The 20,885-nt window shown below is 37.6% G+C and overlaps 1 protein-coding gene and 1 long non-coding RNA gene across 3 annotated transcripts in view; both read left to right on the top strand.

Annotated features, from left to right (window-relative positions):
* The window catches only part of SLC2A13 (solute carrier family 2 member 13), a 381,257-nt gene that overhangs the window by 108,998 nt on the left and 251,374 nt on the right, over nucleotides 1-20,885 (top strand). The gene's annotated exons all lie outside the window — the stretch shown is intronic.
* On the top strand, nucleotides 502-9,271 carry LOC146403473 (uncharacterized). The gene is made up of 2 exons (XR_014804086.1): nucleotides 502-5,086; nucleotides 5,394-9,271. It is a non-coding gene; the product is annotated as an uncharacterized LOC146403473 (long non-coding RNA).

The raw sequence follows: 20,885 nt of genomic DNA, 5'->3' as shown, positions 1-20,885 counted from the left end.
TCCATCTATTTGTGTCGTTTTTTATTTCTTTCATCAGTGTCTTATAGTTTTCAGAGTATAGGTCTTTTGACTCTTTAGGTAGGTTTACTCCTAGGTATTTTATTCTTTTGGATGTGATGGTAAACGCGATTGCTTCCGTAATTTCCTTTTCTGCTCTTTCATTGTTAGTGTATAGAAATGTCGTCGATTTCTGTGTATTGATTTTGTATCCTACGACTTTGCCAAATTTGTGGATGAGCTCTAACAGTTTTCTGGTACAGTCTTTAGGATTCTCTAGGTATAGTATCATGTCGTCTGCAAATAGTGATAGCTTTATTTCTTCCTTTCCAATTTGGATTCCTTTTATTTCTTTTACTTCTCTGATTGCTGTGGCTAGATCTTCCAGAACTATGTTGAAGAGTAGTGGCGAGAGCGGACATCCTTGTCTTGTTTGTGATCTCAGCAGGAATTCTTTCATCTTTTCACCATTGAGAATGAATTTCACTGTGGGTTTGTCGTATATGGCCTTTATCATGTTGAGGTAGGTTCCCTTATGCCCACTTTCTGAAGGGTTTTTATCAGAAATGGGTGTTGGATTTTGTCAAAGGCTTTTCATTTTTTTTTTTTTTTTCTCTTTGCTATTTCTTGGGCCACTCCCACGGCATATGGAGGTTCCCAGGCTAGGGGTCGAATCAGAGCTGTAGTCTCCAGCCTACACCAGAGCCACAGCAACGCGGGATCCGAGCCGTGTCTGCAACCTACACCACAGCTCACGGCAACGCCGCATCCTTAACCCACTGAGCAAGCGCAGGGACCGAACCCTCAACCTCATGGTTCCTAGTCGGATTCATTAACCACTGCGCCACGACGGGAACTCCTGTCAAAGGCTTTTTCCGCATCTATTGAGAGGATCATGTGGTTTTGATTCTTCAGTTTGTTAATGTGGTGTATCACACTGATGGATTTGCGGATATTGAAGAACCCTTGCATCCCTGGGATAAATCCCACTTGATCATGATGTACAATCCTTTTAATGTATTGTTGGATGTGGTTTGCTAGTATTTTGTTGAGGATTTTTGCATCGATGTTCATCAGTGAAATTGGCCTGTAGTTTTAAAATCTTTATGTAATTCATCTCAGTTTTTTTTTTTTTTTTTTTTTTGGTCTTTTTGCTATTTCTTGGGCTGCTCCTGCGGCATATGGAGGTTCCCAGGCTCGCGGTCCAATCGGAGCTGTAGCCACCAGCCTACGCCAGAGCCACAGCAACTCAGGATCCGAGCCGCGTCTGCAACCTACACCACAGCTCACGGCAACGCCGGATCGTTAACCCACTGAGCAGGGGCAGGGATCGAACCCACAACGTCATGGTTCCTAGTCAGATTCGTTAACCACTGCACCACGATGGGAACTCCCATCTCAGTATTTTTTAAGAAAAAATTATTGGGAAATATTAATTATATGTGCCCTCTGGATTAATGATAAGTGATGAAAATCATTAAACTTTCTTTAATGTCTGGCTTTAGTTTATCTTTCCAGTTTATTTCACTAGAGCCAAGACCCCATCATCATCTAAAGGAAGAAGCTACCCCACAGACTGACTCTCAGGGTGAGGAGTTGATGACTAGTTTGGAGGTGGGTGGAGTTAGACACATCTTGAGATGGTCTGAGTGGAGTCCTATTTAATCCATCCAGTGAACTCTGCAAAGAAAATGTAAATATTGTCTCACAAAAATAATATATTAAATTTGAGAACTAGTAACATAGTAAGGATTTTCCATGCTGAGAGGACCTTTTGATACTACTCTTCATTAGCAGATTTAACATGATTCATCATTAGAAATTTTTTTAAAAGACTGAAATAGAATTCCTTAGGTATTCCTGCTTAGTCCAGTAGATGCTAGTGTTGTTTTTATGGGATTGTACAAGAGTAGAAAGTCTACAAATTAGGTAAAATCATGTAGCATATGAAAGAGTGATTTTTATACATATTTTTAATTGTTATTTCCTCAATACAGTTTTTTTCCCTACTGTACAGTTACACGTACATATACACATTCTATTTTCTCCCGTTATCATGCTCCATCATAAGTGACTAGACATAGTTCTCAGTGCTTAACAGCAGGATCTCATTGCTAATCCACTCCAAAAGCAATAGTTTGTATCCATTAACCCCAACCTCCCAATCCATCCCACTCCCTCCCCCTCCCTCTAAGGCAACCACAAGTATATTCTCCAAATCCATGATTTTTTTTCCTGTGGAAAGTTTCATTTGTGCTGTGTATTAGATTCCAGATATCAGTGATATATGGTTTTTGTCTTTCTCTTTCTGACTTACTTTACTCAGTATGAGAGTCTCTAGTTCCATCCATGTTGCTGCAAATGGCATTATTTTGTTCTTTTTTATGGCTAAGTAGTATTCCATTGTGTATATATACCACATCTTCCTAATCCAATCATCTGTTGATGGACATTTGGCTTGTTTCCATGTCTTGGCTATTGTGAATAGTGCTGCAGTGGGCATGCGGGTGCATGTGTCTTTTTTAAAGAAAGTTTTGTCTGGGTATATGCCCAAGAATGGGATGGCTGGGTCATATGGTAGTTCTGTGTATAGTTCTCTAAGGTACGTCCGTACTGTTCTCCATAGTGGTTGTACCAGCTTGCATTCCCACCAACAGTGCAGGAAGGTTCTCTTTTCTCTGTACCCCCTCCAGCATTTGTTATTTGTGGACTTCTTAATGATGGCCATTCTGACTGGTGTGAGGTGGTATCTCATGGTTTTTTTGACTTGCATTTCTCTAATAATCAGCGATGTTGAGCATTTGTTCATGTGCTTGTTAGACATCTGTATATCTTCCTTGGAGAAATGTCTATTCAGGTCTTCTGCCCATCTTTCCACTGGGTGGTTGGCTTTTTTGCTGTTGAGTTGTATAAGTTGCTTGTATATTTTAGAGATTAAGCCCTTGTCAGTTGCATCATTTGAAACGATTTTCTCCCATTCTGTAAATTGCCTCTTCATTTTCTTTTTGGTTTTCTTTGCTGTGCAAAAGCTTGTCAGTTTGATTAGGTCTGATTGGTTTATTTTTGCCTTTATTTCTGTTACTTTGGGAGACTGACCTGAGAAAACATTTTTAAGGTTGATGTCAGAGAATGTTTTGCCTATATTCTCTTCCAGGAGTTTGATGGTGTCTTGTCTTACATTTAAGTCAAGAAAGACATTTTTAAAAGATAGTAATAGGGAATATTTTAATTGTGTGCTTTTAGTGTAATAAGCTTGGGGCTGTTCTCATTGTTGGTGGAATGGCTTTTCTTTTGATGCCTTATTCCTGGAGTCCCACACTTTTTCTTTAAGGGCCAAATAGTAAATACTTGGCTTTGTGGCCACATAGTCTCTGTTGGAACTGTTCAGCCCTGCTGTTGCAACATAAATGCAGCCAGAGACAATCTGCAAAGGAATGAGTGTGACTTGTGCCAATACACACAAACTTACTGTTTTGGACCTGTTATATTTTAATATTTACAAAAATAAGAAGCTGACCAAATTTGGCCTATGGGTTATATCTTACTGACCCCTTCTTTATTAGTCATTAAAAATTTTGGTGTTATTTTATCAGTTGCCTCAATCTTTACTCTTAGGACTAAATTTGGATTCTGCTTCCTTTAAAAATGTGCATTGAAGCATCTTCAACATGGTGTTCACTAGTAGATGTGTCTCCTTTGCTTTCGGTGTAGGTAGTGAAGTTATGTGTGTGTGGTCTGTGTGTAAGTGTGCAGGTGGTATATAGTCACAGAAAAACCAAAAAGAGTTGTAGGGAAACCTCTGGGTAATAAAAGCAGTAAGCATTTATAAGGCTACTGCTCAGAGGTGCTTTGGCTGGTTGCCTTTCAAGACAGCTTGACACATGAACAGAAATTGTCACTCCCTTTCCTTGGATTATAGTCAAAGCAAGATGGTACCCTTTGTGGAAGACAGAATGCATTGAACAGTTAAGAAAATGATTTCATTCTGGCTGTTGCAGTGGGGAGAAGGTTCATTTTCATTAGTGAACCTCTCAAAGGAGGCAAAACCTGGGATTTTACAGTGCAGGTAAGTAAGAGTCCTGAGGAAGAGTGGTGGGGGCGGCGGGGAGTGTCTTACCTCAGAATGCTCCTCCGGCACCTCAGTAATGCATCTCTGTGGCAGTCGGCATTTGATTTCCAGTCCCTGTCCCCTTAGTGACTCAGCTTTATTTATCTTTCTGTCCCCACCACCACATACAGCCGAAGCCCTATATCAACACAGTACTTAACAAATGTTTCTCTGATTGACTTTCCACTCATTTGGGAGGAGTGGATGGTGACGTCTCATCTTTGACCCCTGAGAGCTGAAGGAGGAATTGAAGTTTTTAAGGCATGAAAAGCCTTCCCTGTAAGTGACTCAGTCATTCTGAAATTCCAGGGAGCCCCAATGGCTGATGAGGAGGAGATGTACTTCCGTGCACATGGCTATTTGTTGAATGACCCTGTTTTCAGGGGCACGTGTATATTTTTAAAAGCTCACTATAGATTTTACCAAAATTATTTGGAATTGATTTGTGTGTGGAGAGTTAGTATTTTCTTCTGGTCTCTAAATGTTAGAGATTAAATTACTTAAACTTTTGAAGTTCCTGTTATAGCTCATCGGGTTAAGCACCTGACATTGTCTCTGTGAGGATGCAGGTTCCATACCTGGCCTCACTCAGTGGGTTCCAGCATTGCCGTGAGCTGTGGTGTAGGTTGCAGATGCACCTCTGATCTGGTGTGGCTGTGGCTCTGACGTAGGCCGGCAGCTTCCCCTTGATTCGACCCCTAGCCCAGGACCTTCCTTATGCCATAGGTGCTGCCATTAAAAAAAGGAAAACAAAACAAATTTAAACTTTTGAGGTAAAACCTGTATGAGTTCAATGAAATTTCAATTATAAAAGTTAAAAATCTTACGTGGCTTATTATTACTTTAGAATTTTAAAGCAGGCCCTTCTTAATGCCCAAATCTGGAAATACCATTTACAAATGGATGAATTAGGCTTTTGTTTATAATTATGGGGAATAGATATAATTTGGAGTAGGCCCTTACCGGTATGCACTTCAAGATGTGGCAGAATCGGAGTTCCCGTCGTGGCGCAGTGGTTAACGAATCCGACTAGGAACCATGAGGTTGCGGGTTCGGTCCCTGCCCTTGCTCAGTGGGTTAACGATCTGGCGTTGCTGTGAGCTGTGGTGTAGGTTGCAGACATGGCTCGGATCCCGCGTTGCTGTGGCTCTGGCGTAGGCCGGTGGCTACAGCTCTGATTCGACCCCTAGCCTGGGAACCTCCATATGCCGCGGGAGCGGCCCAAGAAATAGCAACAACAACAAAAAAAAAAAAAAAAAAAAAAAAAAAAGACAAAAAAAAAAAAAAGATGTGGCAGAATCTATGAAAGATGAGGCTTCTGAAATCCACATTTTTTTTTTTTTTTCCAAAAGGCATGACTACAGTGCATTGGGCACTCTTAAAACAAATGACAGTCTTGACCACAGTCAGAACCTTAGATGTGAAATTTGGTGTTTATTTTGTTTCTGCTACTCTCATTAGTTTAGATTTACTCACTCCAGGAAGTAATTGGAAACCTATATTCCTCAAAAATGTTCTGTGAAGGATGTTTTAGTTTTATTTTTTGAAGAGCTTGTCGTCAGAGTTTCTATTCATTTCACAAGTTTTGCTGAAATACAGTTGGCCTCATTAATGTAATAATTCTGTAGGTTTTTCTGTTTCCTGCTTAGTAGTCCTGCTAAATGTTCATTCAACTTTCTGGAGTAGTGTTTTTGAAATAGTGTGTTTTAGAATATGAGTTCTGTATCCTCATATGGAGTAATGGTTACTGCTGCTTATCTGTGCAGGTAACATTTCTAGCAATCAGGAGGAAATACCATCACTTTGATGGCTTTTAAAGAGGAAGTTTGAAAAATGATCATGAGTGTTCTGATTTTAATTTATCTTTTAGCAATTTGTTTGAAATTAACTTTAAAAAGATCATTTTTGAGCATTTACTATGTGCTATGCACTGCGTATAATACTTTATATATTATTGTATCCTTTAAATCTACGACAATCCTGTGAAGTAGTAGCTGTAACAGGAGCAACATCAGTAGTGTTGTTTTTGTTATTTTTGTTATACTATTTTAGAGATGAGAAAATGAGGCTTGGAAAACATAGGTCTCCTTATCTAGTAAGTGGCAAAAGTCAGAATTCAAATGTCTTAATTCAGATGCATATTCATAATAATTACCTTATTATTTCAGTGAATTTTAAGATTTTTGCACAATAATAGTGTTATTTTAATGCTTTAAGATTTGCTTTTGAAAGTATTTGTTGTATTACAATTTCAGACCCATATAGTGTATTGGTTTATATAGATACACAGCTGTTTAATATCTTTGACAATTTTTCTTGACATGTACCATATGATCACATCATTTTAGTAGTTGAAATTGAACAAAATGAAGCTCTTGTCTCTGCCTGTATCGGTTCATTTACGTAGTCATTCCTGCCATGTTAAAATGAGTTCCCCAAAATAATTGTTCATACTTTTTCCAATTCAAATCATAGTTTTTTTTAATAAAAGTTGATCAAACTTTATTGATGATCAGCTGTCATAGAAGAGAGGCAATTAAGAATTCAGACTGAAATTTATAAGGCTAGAATAATCCATTTCTCCACAGGCATTGTTTGACTACTTCCTGTGTGTCAGGTACAATGCTAGGTGCCAGGATTTGGGGTTTTACAATAATGATGGCTAGTATTTGTTGAGCACTTACTATGTGCCAAATATTATTCTAAGTCCACTATGTGTCTAATCAGTATAATTCTCACAGCAAAGAGTAAATACCACTAGGATTCCCATTTCACAGATGAAAAGCAGACCCAGAGGGATTAAATAATTTGCCAAAGATCACACAGCTGGTAAATGGCACAGTCAGGATTTGTTCTAAGTAATCTTTTAACCATCATATCTTCAGCCTGTTACACCAAATAAAATAGACAGTGGCTTTATTTCTAGCTAAAAGGGAGAATCACTAACAAATAAGTAAAGAGGAAACTACCAACTACTGTCAATAAAATCAAAATTGTTCTGGAGAGGAATGGAGGACTATTTCAATGGATGGTCACAAAAATACTCACAGAGACAGGAACAAATGACAGTGGGGTTGTGTAGAAACAGTAATACTAGGGAATCTGATGAAATTCTTATTAAATCATGTAAAGCTTTCAGTGATGTTATCTGTTAGTATTATACTTGCGTAGCCCTTTGAAGTACACAGAGTAAATACATTGATTCAGAATGTAATTTTCATGGTTTTCAGTTCTATCAATGAGGGTAGGCTATCATATGATATATATATTTTTTCTTTTAATGATCTTTTAACAGTGAAGACTATGTAGTCAACAAATCAAAAGGCTTTAAATAGGAAAGAAAGAAGGGTTTATTTACTACATTTTGATTATTCAAAACCTGGTGCATCCTTTGAAAACTTGAGATGGGAGTTTTAAGACATATAATCATTTTTCTAAAAGTAAGTGCAGCTTCACAAATAGGTATAATGATTATCTCAATAAAACAGAGTTTACCAAAATATTTTTGATGCCAAAATTCTTGTGAATTTCTATAAAGACGTGATCAACCTTTTATACTTAGTTTGCTATTTCCTATATATTTTAAAGTTTGGAGAAGTGGTAAAATTAGAACCTATAGTAGGTGGCACACTTGCACATCTATTGGCAGCGGAACTTTCATTGCATTCATTAATTTATTCATTTAACAAAAATCGTGCACCTGCCAAACACCAGACTCTGTTCTTACTGCTAAGATTACAATAGTGACCACATCAAAGACTCTGCCTTCATGGATCTACATTCTGGTGAAGCAACACAGACAGTGAAGGGACAGGTAACATACCGAGGGAGTGGTAAGTGTGATGTGGAAAGGTAGGGTGTGTGTGGGAGAGAGAGTGCTGGGAGCCTGTGGGTTAGAAAGGAAAGGAGTCGCTTCTTTGATGAGGTGCCCTCTGAGTAGCATCCTGAGGAAGTGAGGGAGCCATCTATTCCCATGACTCCAGGAAGAGTAGCCTGGGAGAGGGATCAGTTGTAGCGAGATAGCTAGGTGAGACGGTACTTGATACGTTCAAGGAAGCCAGTGCTGCTGGCATGGAGTGAAGGAGGAGAATAGTAGTAGGAAATGAGTTTTGAAGGTAGCTGAGGAAATGGAAATGATTATTATTCACCATAATATACCTAGACCCTAGGGAAAGTGCCGGGTGCTCAGTAATTGTTTGAATGTGGCATTTAACTTTAGGAGGATACATTAATCAGGACATATTTGGATTATGTTTGGGAAATGCAACTCAAAGTAGCTTAAAGTTATAAAGGAGGGGTTAGGTAGCTTATGAAAGTTGAAAGTTGAACTTCCCTCTCCAGTGTGTGTGTGTGTGTGTGTGTGTGTGTGTGTGTGTGTGTGTGTGTGTGTTAATACATTGGCTCTGTCCTCAGCTTGACTCTCCAAATGCCAAAGGTGGCTATTGGAAATTCTAGTTTAGCCTTAAATTTTGCTACTTAACAAATGGCAGTGTAGCCCTCCTACCCTGACATCGCCTACAGAAACGTCAGAGAGGGCTCTCATTGGTCTGTCTGCTTCATGTGGCACCCCCAAACCAGTCGCTGAGGTTTATGGTGGCTCATTAGTCATACTCAGGCCAGACAGCGTGGACTGAGAATTGCGGGGTGGGGTGGGGTGGGGAGTGGTTCTCCAAACAGGCAAAAATACATGCTAGTAGAAGCATAAGAAGTAGAATCCTAAGTTACATGGAAACCAGAACTATGGTTGTCATTAGTTTTATTCTGAGGACAAATTGGTACTGAGCAGCTCCGCCTGTCAAGTGAAAGAGTGAGCTGTTCAGGAACACTGCCTAGAGACCACATTATTGAGAAGATCTTGGTGTTAATGACTTGCTCTGATGGACGAGTCCATTAGCTAGAAGGATCAGGCAAAGAATGTAAGCCACATGAGGACAGGCTTTCTGTCTGTCTTTTCATTTTCTCTCTCGACAGCTTAGCACTATAAACAAGGTGCCCCTTCAAGGGGGAGAGAATAGTCCTTTCAGTAAATGGTGCTGGGACAACTGGGTATCCACATGCAAAAGAATGAAGTTGCATCCTTACTTAATACCATATACAAAAATTATCTAAAAAGTGGTTCAAAAACCTTTACTTAAGAGCTAAAGCTATAAAATTTTAAGAAGAAAACATGGAGAAAAGTCTTTAAGACATTGTACTTGGCAGTGATTTCTGAGCTATGAAAGCAAATATGCAAATGGCAAAAGAAAAAAAAATAGATAAGTTAAGCTTCATTAAAATTTTTGTGTCAAGGACATTATCCAAAAAGTGAAAAGACAGCCTATCGAGTGGGAGATGGTATTTGCAAATTGTGTATCTGGTAAGGCTCTGGTGTCTAGAATGCTTAAAGAATGCTTACAGCTAAATTGTAAAAATACAAAGAAAAAAAATTTAAAAATGGGCAAATGATTAGAATACACATTTTTCCCAAAGAAGATATATAAATGGACAGTGAGCCCAAGAAAAGGTGCTCAGCATCATTAGTCATTAGGAAAATACAAATCAAAACTACTGTGAGATACTATTCCACACCATCAGGATAGCTGTAATTTAAAAGACCAAAAATAGGAGTTCCTGTTGTGCCTCAGGGGATTAAGAACCCAAAAGTGGTCTCCTTGAGGATGCAGGTTTGATCCCTGGCCTTACTCATGTGTTAAGGATCTGGCGTTGCCTCCAGCTGTGTTGTAGGTCACAGATGGAGCTCAGATCCAGTGTCGCTGGGATTGTGCTTAGGTTGAAGCTGCAGCTCTAATTGGACCCCTGGCCTGAGAGCTTCCATATGTCACAAGTGCAGCTGTAGAAAGAAAGAAAAAATAAAAATAAAAGACAAAAATAGTGTTGGTGAGGATGTGGAGAAATTGGAACTCCGTATACTGTTGGCGAGAATGTAAAATGGTGCAGTTTGCTATGTGGCAAAAAGTGAAAGAAACCTCAGGTTATACGACCACAATCCTCGTCCCTCCAAGTCCAGATATATATACCCAAGAGAATTAAGAACATGTGTTCACATAACTTGTTCAAAGCAGCATTATTCATAGTCTAAAAAAAAAAGTGGAGATAAACCAAATGTCCATCATAGATGAAACGCGGTATATAAATGCAGTGGTCTGTTTTTCAGTCATGAAAAGGATGTGTGACATATTGTGCAATGTGTATGAACTGTAAAAAGATTATGCTTAATAGAAAGAAACCAGACACAGAATGCCCTCATGTTGTATGATACCGTTTAGATTAAATGTCCAGAAAAGGCCAGTCAGTAGATTTGTGATTGGCTAGGGTGTGAATGGGGAGTGATAACTGGTGGTATGGCATTTTTTTTTTTGAATAATGCAAATGTTTTGAAATTAGTGATTTTTTCTCAGACTTGTGAGTATACTAAAACCATTGAATTGTGTATTTTAAATGGTGAATTTTATGGCATGTGAATTATATCTCAGTCATTTTTAAAAAGTATTCTCATCCACTTGGGTGTTTGCACATTAGGGTCTAAGAGAAAGTAGCCAGATGCAGTATTTTATTTAGCATAATTTTTTTACTGAGGACAAAATGTCTTAGCTTTTAAAACAGTCTAGGCTAATTATCTGATCTCAGATGTGTGGAAGGATTGAATAGGATAAAGGTTGTTCCTGGTGGTGAGGAAGCTAACATTTCACTAGTAAGGCAGAAATATGAATGTGCCCTATTTGTAAAATAGAATTATGTTGATTATCTTTGATTTTGTATGGATCCTAGGCATCATTATGTTTTTTCTTCTCAGTACCTATGAGATATTTTTATTTCATTCAATTAACCAAAAATAATTTTGTTAAAGAAATGAGATTCTAAAATTGTGAATTAACAAATTGAAATTAACCATTTAAATAATACTGGGATTAAGGATTTATTTTTTTTTAAAGACTCTTAGTCTATGAGTTGTATTGGAAAAATGTTTTCTCTCGTGAATGGGCCAAGTAAGGTTATTGTTTCTAACATTTTTAAGTACCCAGATAAGAATAAATTATGGGTATTAATAGATTATATATAATGTGAGAAATATCTCCTTCAAAGATTCTCTCATACACTTCCTTACTTGTTAATTTATACCAGTAGCAGTTCAGACATTTGCCTACCATGTGTTTATTTAGTCTTGAATTTACCAATTACTTAATTCTTAAAAAATTACATTTCCTAAAACATAGTCATTTGCATAAAATTTTTGTTTATTACAATAATCTCTGAGATAAAAATTGGCTGGATCTCGTATACCTTGTGTTTTTTTTTCTTGGCCTGTGGCACATGAAAATTCCTGGGCCAGGTTTTGAACCCATGCCATAGCAGTGACCCATGCCATAACAGTGACCTGATCCACAGCAGTGACAATGCCAGATGCTTAACTCGCTGAGCCACCAGGGAACTCCTGAAATGGAATCTTTTAATGGAATTCTTAGGTGAATTGTTTCTCAACTAGTTTTGGTGTGCTGGTTTTGAAGTTGTAAAATCTTCCCCTTTACAAAAAGGCCAAATGGTTTTCCTGCTTAGGTACATTAGTGGGAGCTAGCCATCTCCACAGTTGTTAGCATTCTGTACTTTGCTCTTAACTGGCATGTCAGACGATGGCACATTATTTCTTTGGTGAATTGTTCTTACCTGTTGATCAGATACACATGTTCGTTCATTATTTGACACGTTTATCAGGAGTTTACTACTTGTAAGTCATAGTGTTAAATGCATTGCGGTATACAGGTTTCTAAAAACAAAAGTTCCTGTTTCCAGGAGATTTTATAATCTACTAGATAAGATTAAACACCTAATTAAAGAAACAGGAAATTGGTGTTATTTAATGTTTGAATACAGATATGTTCTAGGTATATATGAACCTTTATGTCTCAATGGACTGTCTTTTCTCATTTCTTTTGAAATACATGGTTTTGTTTAAAACCTGACCAATTGCTATCTGTATAAATATGAGCATCTTAATTTCCTTTCTGTTAAATCTTTTTGGGTTTAAAGTCAGGTGAAGGGTGTGATACACCCTAGTTGTGAGGCGTGAATAGGATGGAGTATGTACAGTGCCTTCTGCTGTGGGGCAGCAGCGGTGCATCAAAGTGGGTTCCACATTCTTTGCATTGTGAATTAGTGAAATAAGCCCCCGAAGAGCATTCTCGTAGTCAAATTATAATGAACTTATTTTCATTATACAGAATATATATGTAAAATGTCTGAATGGCTTACCATTATGGGTTTAAGCTAACGAGTTCTTATATAGTGGGATCGGCTTTGCAAAAATGCAGACTTGAGTGGGTTCAAGGCCTAGGTGATTCCTGTGACGTGACTAAGTTACTTAATATCTCTGAACTCAATGTCCTTATCTCTAAGATGGAGAAAATACTGTCTCAGAAGGCAGTAGCAGACTAGGCTACTGGCAACTTTTTTTGAAATTATTCATTGTGGAACGAACAGCCTTATCTATTATGACCTCCTGGTCAGTGTCTTCAGACTCATACCTTGCAGTGGTTTCATGATTATACAAGTTTTATGACATTGGTATTGTTACACAAGTTTTATGACATTTTATATTTTATGTTTAGAGAGCTGCCTGCTTTAAAATCTCTAGGGGGAGTTCCCATTGTGGCTCAGCAGTTTACAAACCCAACTAGTATCCATGAGGATGGGGGTTTGATCCCTGGCCTCAGTCAGTGGGTTAAGGATCCAGGGTTGCCATGGGTTGTGGTGTAGGTTGCAGATGGGGCTTGGATCCTGCATTGCTGTGGCTGTGGCATAGGCCAGCAGCTGCAGCTCTGAGTCAATCCCTAGCCTGGGAATTTCCATATGCTGCAGGTGCGGCCCTGAAAAGAAAAAAATAATAAATAAAATTAAAAAAATAAAATCTCTGGGAACTGATGGTGGCTCTAAGGGCTTAGATAGCAGTTATTTGGAGATAAATTTGTGGAAGACTCAGCTACCAGTGTAGCTATTATAGGAAGGTTAAGCATAACAAAAGAAAATATTTCCTTTATATATCATATTTCCATCTACTGTTCTCTTACGTTTTGCATCCTGAACTTAAAAGCCTAAGCAGTCCCCCCAAGGACTAGGTGGGCTTAGAAGGAAGGGGAGTCCAGCTAGGAGGCCCTGCTGATCTCATCAAATGTACTTCTTAGAAAGTACCAGAAAGTTCTGGGGTTGCCTCAGTATTTGTTTACAGCGGTTCCTTTCAGAGAATAAACTTCAGTTCTCTGAATTAGACCTGCGGTAAAATTCACAAATTCTTGCTATAATTCATTTTGGGAGAATTTGGGAAAGACTGTTTAAAAGATAGGTTAAAAGAAGCAAAGGAAGTCACAGATCATAATAAAAAAAGATAGAAAAAGACTCTCAGTTCTTCCCCTATACTCAAAAAAAAAAAAAAAAAAAAATCAAAAACCAAATCCGTAATCTTGTTTTGCTGTAAAATTTGGCAAGGGATAACCTTATATTTTTTGGCAGCATAAAGTTTAGTTTTTCTCTGTGTTTGTGTAATTTTGACATGCTTACAATGAGAGAGATAGGAAAGCAATGCTTTTCATCATAGTGTTTTGTCCTGTAGTTTTCTTTATACTTGTGGTGTAGTAAAAAGGTTAAGAACATGAACTCTAGAAATAGGGTTTTAATTGCAGCTGTGCAACTTAGGCAATTTAGTTGACCTCTTTGTGCTTCAGTTTCCTCTTTTGTAATGTGAAGATGGTTATAATTCCTGTCTCAAATAATTATTTTGAATATTGAATGACTTAATGTGTAAAGCTATAAGAATAATGCATGATACATTATAAGCTCTGTAAAAGTATTTATTATTATTATTGAGGTTAGCATACCAACAAAGTAACCAAGAGTGTGCTAAGAGTAATTAAGATTGCACACCTCCTGCAGTTTCTAAAAGTAGGATTCTTCAAAGGAATGAGAAGTCAGAATCTAATCCAGTATATGTGAATTTATTCTGCTGTCTTTATCGAAAAACATCTTTTTTTCTCTCATCGCTGGAAGTGATAACTGATTTCATTCATTTAATGAATATTTTGTTGTGTGCCTGTAACATTCTAGGCATGGGGAGGAGGATGATAAACAGGATTCTCTGCTCTTAACACTGAGTCATCCCTTTTCCCCCTCTATGGTAAATTTTAGATCTCAGTTTTAGCCTTTGTAGAAAATAGTTCATTTTTCTCTTATTTTTTTTCTGTCATTGTTTTGTAAAGCTTGATGATTTGGGACACCCTATTAAATAAAAATTCATATTTTAAGAGAAGACAAGAAAAATTTAAACACAAAATTTTTCTCTGCCCATTTTGGGCTTCTCTCTCCCCACTAGTGTGCAACTCTGCATCCGCATTATGCCTTAACCATCCCTCCCCAGTTGCAGAAATACCCATTCAGCCATAAAGATCTATTTTTCTCCTTCTGGCACCAGTGATGTAACTGCTTAGATGATAACATCCCTTTCTGAATCCTATAAAGGGTCACGATGACTCACCACTCACCTTCTACATGCAGACGTCTTTGGTGAACCTTATGTCCAATGCCAGTATGTCATTTCCCTTAAAGATAGTGGTTGATAAAGAACAGACTGGTCGGATGGCCTTGGAAGATACTGGGCCACATATAATGGGAGTTTTTAGCTTAAATGCTTCCTTATGACCTACTCATGTTACTAGCTGCATTACTTGTACTCTGCCTATTTTCTAAGATTATTGTTTCTTGCATTACCAAATGTGACTGAGTCTCAGATAAAATGAATGATGCTTAGGTGACTTAAAACAGTTGATCAAATATATAGTTCTATAAAATGGATGACTGTAATAGTGTAACTCTAGATACGGGAAGAAGCAATGTGGTGAGGGGACTGTTTTCTAACAGACGAGTAAGACAGGTGGTCGAGAGGCTTTTGGCCACTGTTAACAGGGTCTAGTCCAGTAATGGCACATGAGTGACCTATCAGTGACATCCTTGCCTGACCTGGGAATGTGCATTCCTAGTACTGTGAGACAAATTGGTTCTGAAATGCCTCCCAAACCTTGGTCAAAATTAGGACGAAAGAAAAAAATTAGGACCGAAAGGGAAGGGATTATAAATTATGTTGCCCACCATCCAGTTCTATAAGAATTAAATCATTAGTCACTGCAATCGCTGACCTGCAGTCCACCCTGAAAGGAATTCAGGGTGAAGATGAGGATGAGGCACACTGCTCTGGGAGAATGGACAGAGCTGGTCCTCGGATAGCCAGGTATTTTTCTGGAGGAATTTTTTATAAACCTGATTTTTATATCTAAAAAAGCACATTTTAAAACAGTTAACTAAAAGATGGTTAACTAAGCCTCATGGCTAGCAGCAATTGAGATGTGTGCTTGGCTGCACATAACCCTTTCACCAAAATCACACGTTACTGACCCCCCCCCCCCCGCCCCGCCACACACACACACACACACACACACACACACACCCCGCATCACCCTGAACCGTTCTCAGAGCTCTCTGAGAGACTCTTTCCCAGGTTATAATCTTCAGGTTGGCTCAGATGGAATTTTCTTTCTTAGACTGACTATTGATTAATTTCTTTGATGACACACTTTTGCAGATAGTTTCTGGGAAGCTATCTTTTGTATGTATCTTTTGATTATACACATTTCAAACACTTTTTTTTTTTTTTTGGTAGCTGCAACTATATATTTTGTTAGTGCCTCCTAAGGTCTGAAGGATCATAGCAATGTCTTTAGAGACATTTTTCTTCCAACCTCCTTACAAACTGGAAAGCAGGGATTTAGAAGTGACATCTGTCAAATGTTCCCTAGCAATTGCTGTTAACAGCATTGTCATTCAGTCCTGGTTTCAGAGGTGCACTGTCTCTGGCTGCTGAAGTGCGACCTCCTATGCTACTTTCTACTCTGGGATTACAGTGGTAAAACTGGGTTCTGAGCACTTGTTCCACAGATTGTGCTTTGTTGTTTTGAACGTGGCTGAACCTATGGAAGCAGCCTTATCCATGGCCATGATACCTTTTCCTTGTTTGTTTACATTTGGAAGAATGTTAAAAAAAAAAAAAAAAAAGTGAAAGGAAAAGGTGGAGTCGAGTATGTCCTAGTGATTTTGAGCAGGTAAGACCAAACTGATGATATTAAAGCTAGCTTTTAGGTTCATTGTGGTCATGCAGGTGCAATAGAAAAACATAAACAATAAATGGAGATTGAGAACCCCTCCCCCCCAAAAAAGAAAAGCATAAACATCACGTCTTTCATTAACACGTGTTCTAACATTTCATAGTAAATGGTTATATCTCCCTTGATTATTATACTGGAAACAATGCTAATTTCTATACCTGGAGTCAAAGTACTTGCCAAATGGCAAGGATTGTTTAAAGAATTAATCCACTGCTAAAGATAAATTTTGAAGAAAGAGGAGATCTGTTCTCAAGTGGCAAAAGAACATCATTAATATCTTCTCTAGCACTCAAAGACAAGAGACAGATGCTACTAAAAAAATATTATGAACTTCTCATGATTGTTTCCCATAAAACACAACTGATTTCATGGTCCTGTAATTTGAACTGTCAATCTAATTTAGCAGGTTTCTGTTGAAAAATATGATTTCTAAAAAATTGAGATGAGAATTGAATTTACTATTATGTACAGCATTTTTTGGGGGAAATAATCAACAAAACATGTAATAAAGGAAAATTAGAAACCTGAAATATCAAAACTCACAGGGATATTAATGAGTTTAATGTGACTTTAAGTTTAATAAGCAGCACCCGGACTCCCAGGCCATCAGCAGGGCTAACGATGTGCATCCTCCACAGTTTCTCAGGGCCTTGTACTCAGGAGGGCCCTGTTGCTAGTCGCTGCTTTGATATTTTTAGTAATTTTCGAATGAGGGGCTCATATTTTCATTTTGCTTGGCCTTACAGATTATATAGCCAGTCCTGACCATTGATGAGTTACTAATCTGAATTTCAGAAAAGGCAGCAAAGATCCTCAATAGATGCAAAACTGTAGAATTTAAGGTCTCAGCAAAGTTTTCTAGAAACTGAAAGCTCCACGTTCTCTCCAAGGCAATGGTTCTCAAGCAGGAGCAATTCTGCCCCCTAGTGGACATTTAGCAATGTCTAGAGACATTTTCAGTTGTGCCAGCTCCAGGGAAGATGCTACTGGCATCTAGTGGTAATAGGCTGTTTAATCCTACGAATGCGCAAGGCAGCCTCCAAAACAAAGACTTTGGGGGCCCCAAATTTCTACACTGCAGAAACTGAAAAGTCCCTCATAACTCATTGTTTGTGTCTCCAACACATGGTACTGCCCCAGGGAGTTTACTCAGTGTGTGTTGAACCAGTGGGTGCAGCCTGGATCTGAGGTGGTTCTTTCCTTCCCATTACAGACTGAAGAATAAATCTGGTGTTTATTATATGTAATCTAACATTTCCACAAGGTACAGTATGGAGAGATATGCTCTCCTGAGGCAGTGCCACTTCTCACACTTACCCAGTTAACTGGCGGGCTCCTACCCTCTTAAAACCTTCTCACAAGTGTGCCACACTCATAGTTGATGGATGACTTTAACAGGATACCTTTATATTTCTCCTGCCACCTGTTGGGCTGTCAGTTTACCAAGTCTTTGGGTGTTTCCCCAAATCTGTTTATGCCATTGTGCTGTCATTATACAATGGTTGCTGTCATTATACAATGTAATCAACTATTATAGAAATTTAGAGAAAGAAAAATACAAAAAAGGAGAGAGATTTCAGTGAAAATCTAAGTTCAGTGCTTTATAAAGATTCAATAAAGGTGTCACCAAAGAAAAATTGCCCTTGAATTAATAAGAAAGATGACTCTAAAAGATTTTGGGGAGAATCAGTATAATTAGACAGAGTCTGTGTTGAATTTGTATAATCATCTTAAGTTTCCACTGTTTTTTTGTGGTGATTATAGACAAATATCTGTGGTTTTTACAGGAAAGTCAATACCTTAGCTAGCTGATCCATGCTCAGAAAAAGGCCTGACTTACATCACAAGATTGCAGAATGACATTGATATATTTTGGGATTGTATGCATTTTATTTAGAAATGTAACTTAAGATGATTTTCTTAATAATCAGTGTAACAGACAACAGAATTTCTACTGTATTTTCTGAAGAAAAAAAGAATATCTTTAGATATTCTACTTTTGTCACTTCTAGAGCTGAACAGCTCTCAGCTCAGTGAAGTCTATGAATAATTTTCCTAACTTACCACTGCTGTGTATCTTAAGAAGATATTCCTTTAGTTTGGGATTCCATAAACACCAACATAAGGCTGTCTCTTGCCAGATACAGTACTTACATCTTTAAGAACTGCTTGCTTTCTTTTTTAGTTCATATATTTTCTCCCTTGAAATTTCCTTGTGGCTGGATAGATTAGAGGTAGTGTGTCATGTTCTTTTAGAATTGAACAAGTATAAATGATTAGAAATGTAGTCAAATCAGTTAATTTTTTTACTGCTGGAATTGAGGTGAGCGATTCATTTGTCTGTGTGGTTTTCAGGATGGCTTTTAACTGATATTATATTGTTAGGACTCATGCTTCTGACCTGGAGCAGAGTTCTGGGTCTCTTAATCCTGAGCTTGTTGAAAGAAAAAAGTGTGCAACCTTTTTAATATAAATCACCCCTTGGTACTTTTTGTTATATCCCACATAATGTTTTTGTTACAAAACATATTTTATCTTCCATCAGTTGTCACAGTTTTTCAGGTATTCTTCAACAATTTATAGGCATAGACATCTTATTTGGCTAGTAAAATAAATGATTTATTTTATGATCAAAGACATCAGGAATTTTTTAAAAAGTAGTTACATTTAACAAATAATGTATAAATATAGGCTTTTAAGAGGTTAGAACATTAGAGATAAAGCTAAATTCTCCTTTGCCCATCTGATACAGACTTGAAATGTATCCTTCTACATAGGGACACATGCATACATACCCCTACAGATTATTTTATAGTTGTGGTATCGTGTATGTACTGTTTAGTAACTTGATTCCTTTCTTTAGTCCAGTTCAGTTAATTTGGGTCAGATCTTATATAAATCTAGTTCCTTCCTTTTAGCTGCTATATGATATTCCAGGTATGAAGATATTTCATTTAATTTTTCTTTCCATTGTTAATGGGCATTGCATTTTTGGTATCAATGCTGCAATAAACATCCTTTATATGTTTGCTTGAGCACATGTGCATATGTTTCTCTAGGGTGGATCCCCAGGGGGTTGATCTGTACACCATCAATATTGTAGATTACAGTGTTGTCTTGATTAATTTCTTACAAAGGGAGATTCTTATCTACATAGTATATAGGACAAAAGTCATAGAATCACTGCCTTTTAAAAATCCAAGCGATCTTAAATATTACCATATTTCTCCATACTTTTGACATTTAATGTTTTTACTCTGGAGCTTTCTTCCACTCCCTCTCTTTTGATGCCTTAGTAAAATCCCTTTGGCTCTTCTCTTGCTTCTGATTATAGTTAACAAATTTGTTATGGTAAGGAATCATTTTAGCAGGTGTGTTACTATATTGTCTAAAATTTAAACATAAATTAGTAAAATACTTTCTCGAAATGTTTTGAGTGACTGATTCTTATTCTTAAGTTTTGCCTGTAGTCCTGAAAGAATTAATTAAAAAAAACCAAAAATAAGAGCCTATAATATGCTGTCTGCAAGAGACTACCTTAGGGCAAAGGACACATATAAATTGAAAGTAAGGGGATGGAAGAAGGTATTTCATGCGAATGGAAATGACAAGAAAGTAGTATTTATAAGACTCATATCGGACAAGATAAACAAAACAGAGGCCATGAAGAAGGACAATATTTAATAATAAAAGGATCAATTCAGGAAGAGCATATTATACTCATCAATATATATGCTCCTAACATAGGAGTACCCAAATACATACAACAAATACTAACAGACGTAAAAGGAGAAATTGATGGGAAAACAATAATAGTAGGAGACTTTTAACACCCCACTCACATTAATGATCAGATCCTCTAGACAGAAAATCAGTAAGGCAACAGAGATCCTAAATGACACAATAGAACAGTTAGACGTAATTGATATTTTCAGGACATTACATCCAAAAAAACCAGAATATACATTTTTTTTTTCAAGTGCACATGGAAGATTTTCAAGGATTGACTGCATTCGGGGGCACAAAACTATCCTCAAGAAATTTGACTGTAGAAATGATTCCAGGCATCTTCTCTGATCACCATGGCACCTTCAGCTCTGATTCGACCTCTAGCCTGGGAATTTCTTTATGCTGCAGGTGCAGCCCTAAAAAGCAAAAAGAAAAAAAAAGAAAAAGGAAAAATTTTGAGCATCATTAATGATTATATGTTATATTTCTAGTCTCAGTATAACAGTCTTGTTCAGTGCAATGTCATGATAGAATTTTATCATAATAAATCCATCTTAACTACGGACACTGAAACATTCCCTGGGACAGATCAATGCTCTGCATAACATTTAAAAATTTTTAGACTCAAAAATTACGTTTATTCCTTTTTTGAAAAGACAAAAATATGACAGATGTGTCTGTCATGCATTCCTTACCCTCCTACTCCAGTTCTTCCTCAGTCCTGTCCTAGAATTGGACCCTGGCTGAGCCCAGCAGACCTGTCACATGAAGTCAGCAACATTGAGGGGCATGTCCTCAAGGGATGTGCTATAGAAGGTCTCCTCGTCCCAAGAGGTCCTCTTATCTTCTTC

Source organism: Sus scrofa, chromosome 5 (assembly GCF_054392235.1).
Source record: "Sus scrofa isolate SSC_HxYL_T2T_F1_AM1 chromosome 5, Sscrofa_HxYL_maternal_Yorkshire_Landrace_v2.0, whole genome shotgun sequence".
Classification (NCBI taxonomy): domain Eukaryota; kingdom Metazoa; phylum Chordata; class Mammalia; order Artiodactyla; family Suidae; genus Sus; species Sus scrofa.
Note: the sequence above shows the minus strand (reverse complement) of the source record. Positions and strands in the feature narration are given on the sequence as shown.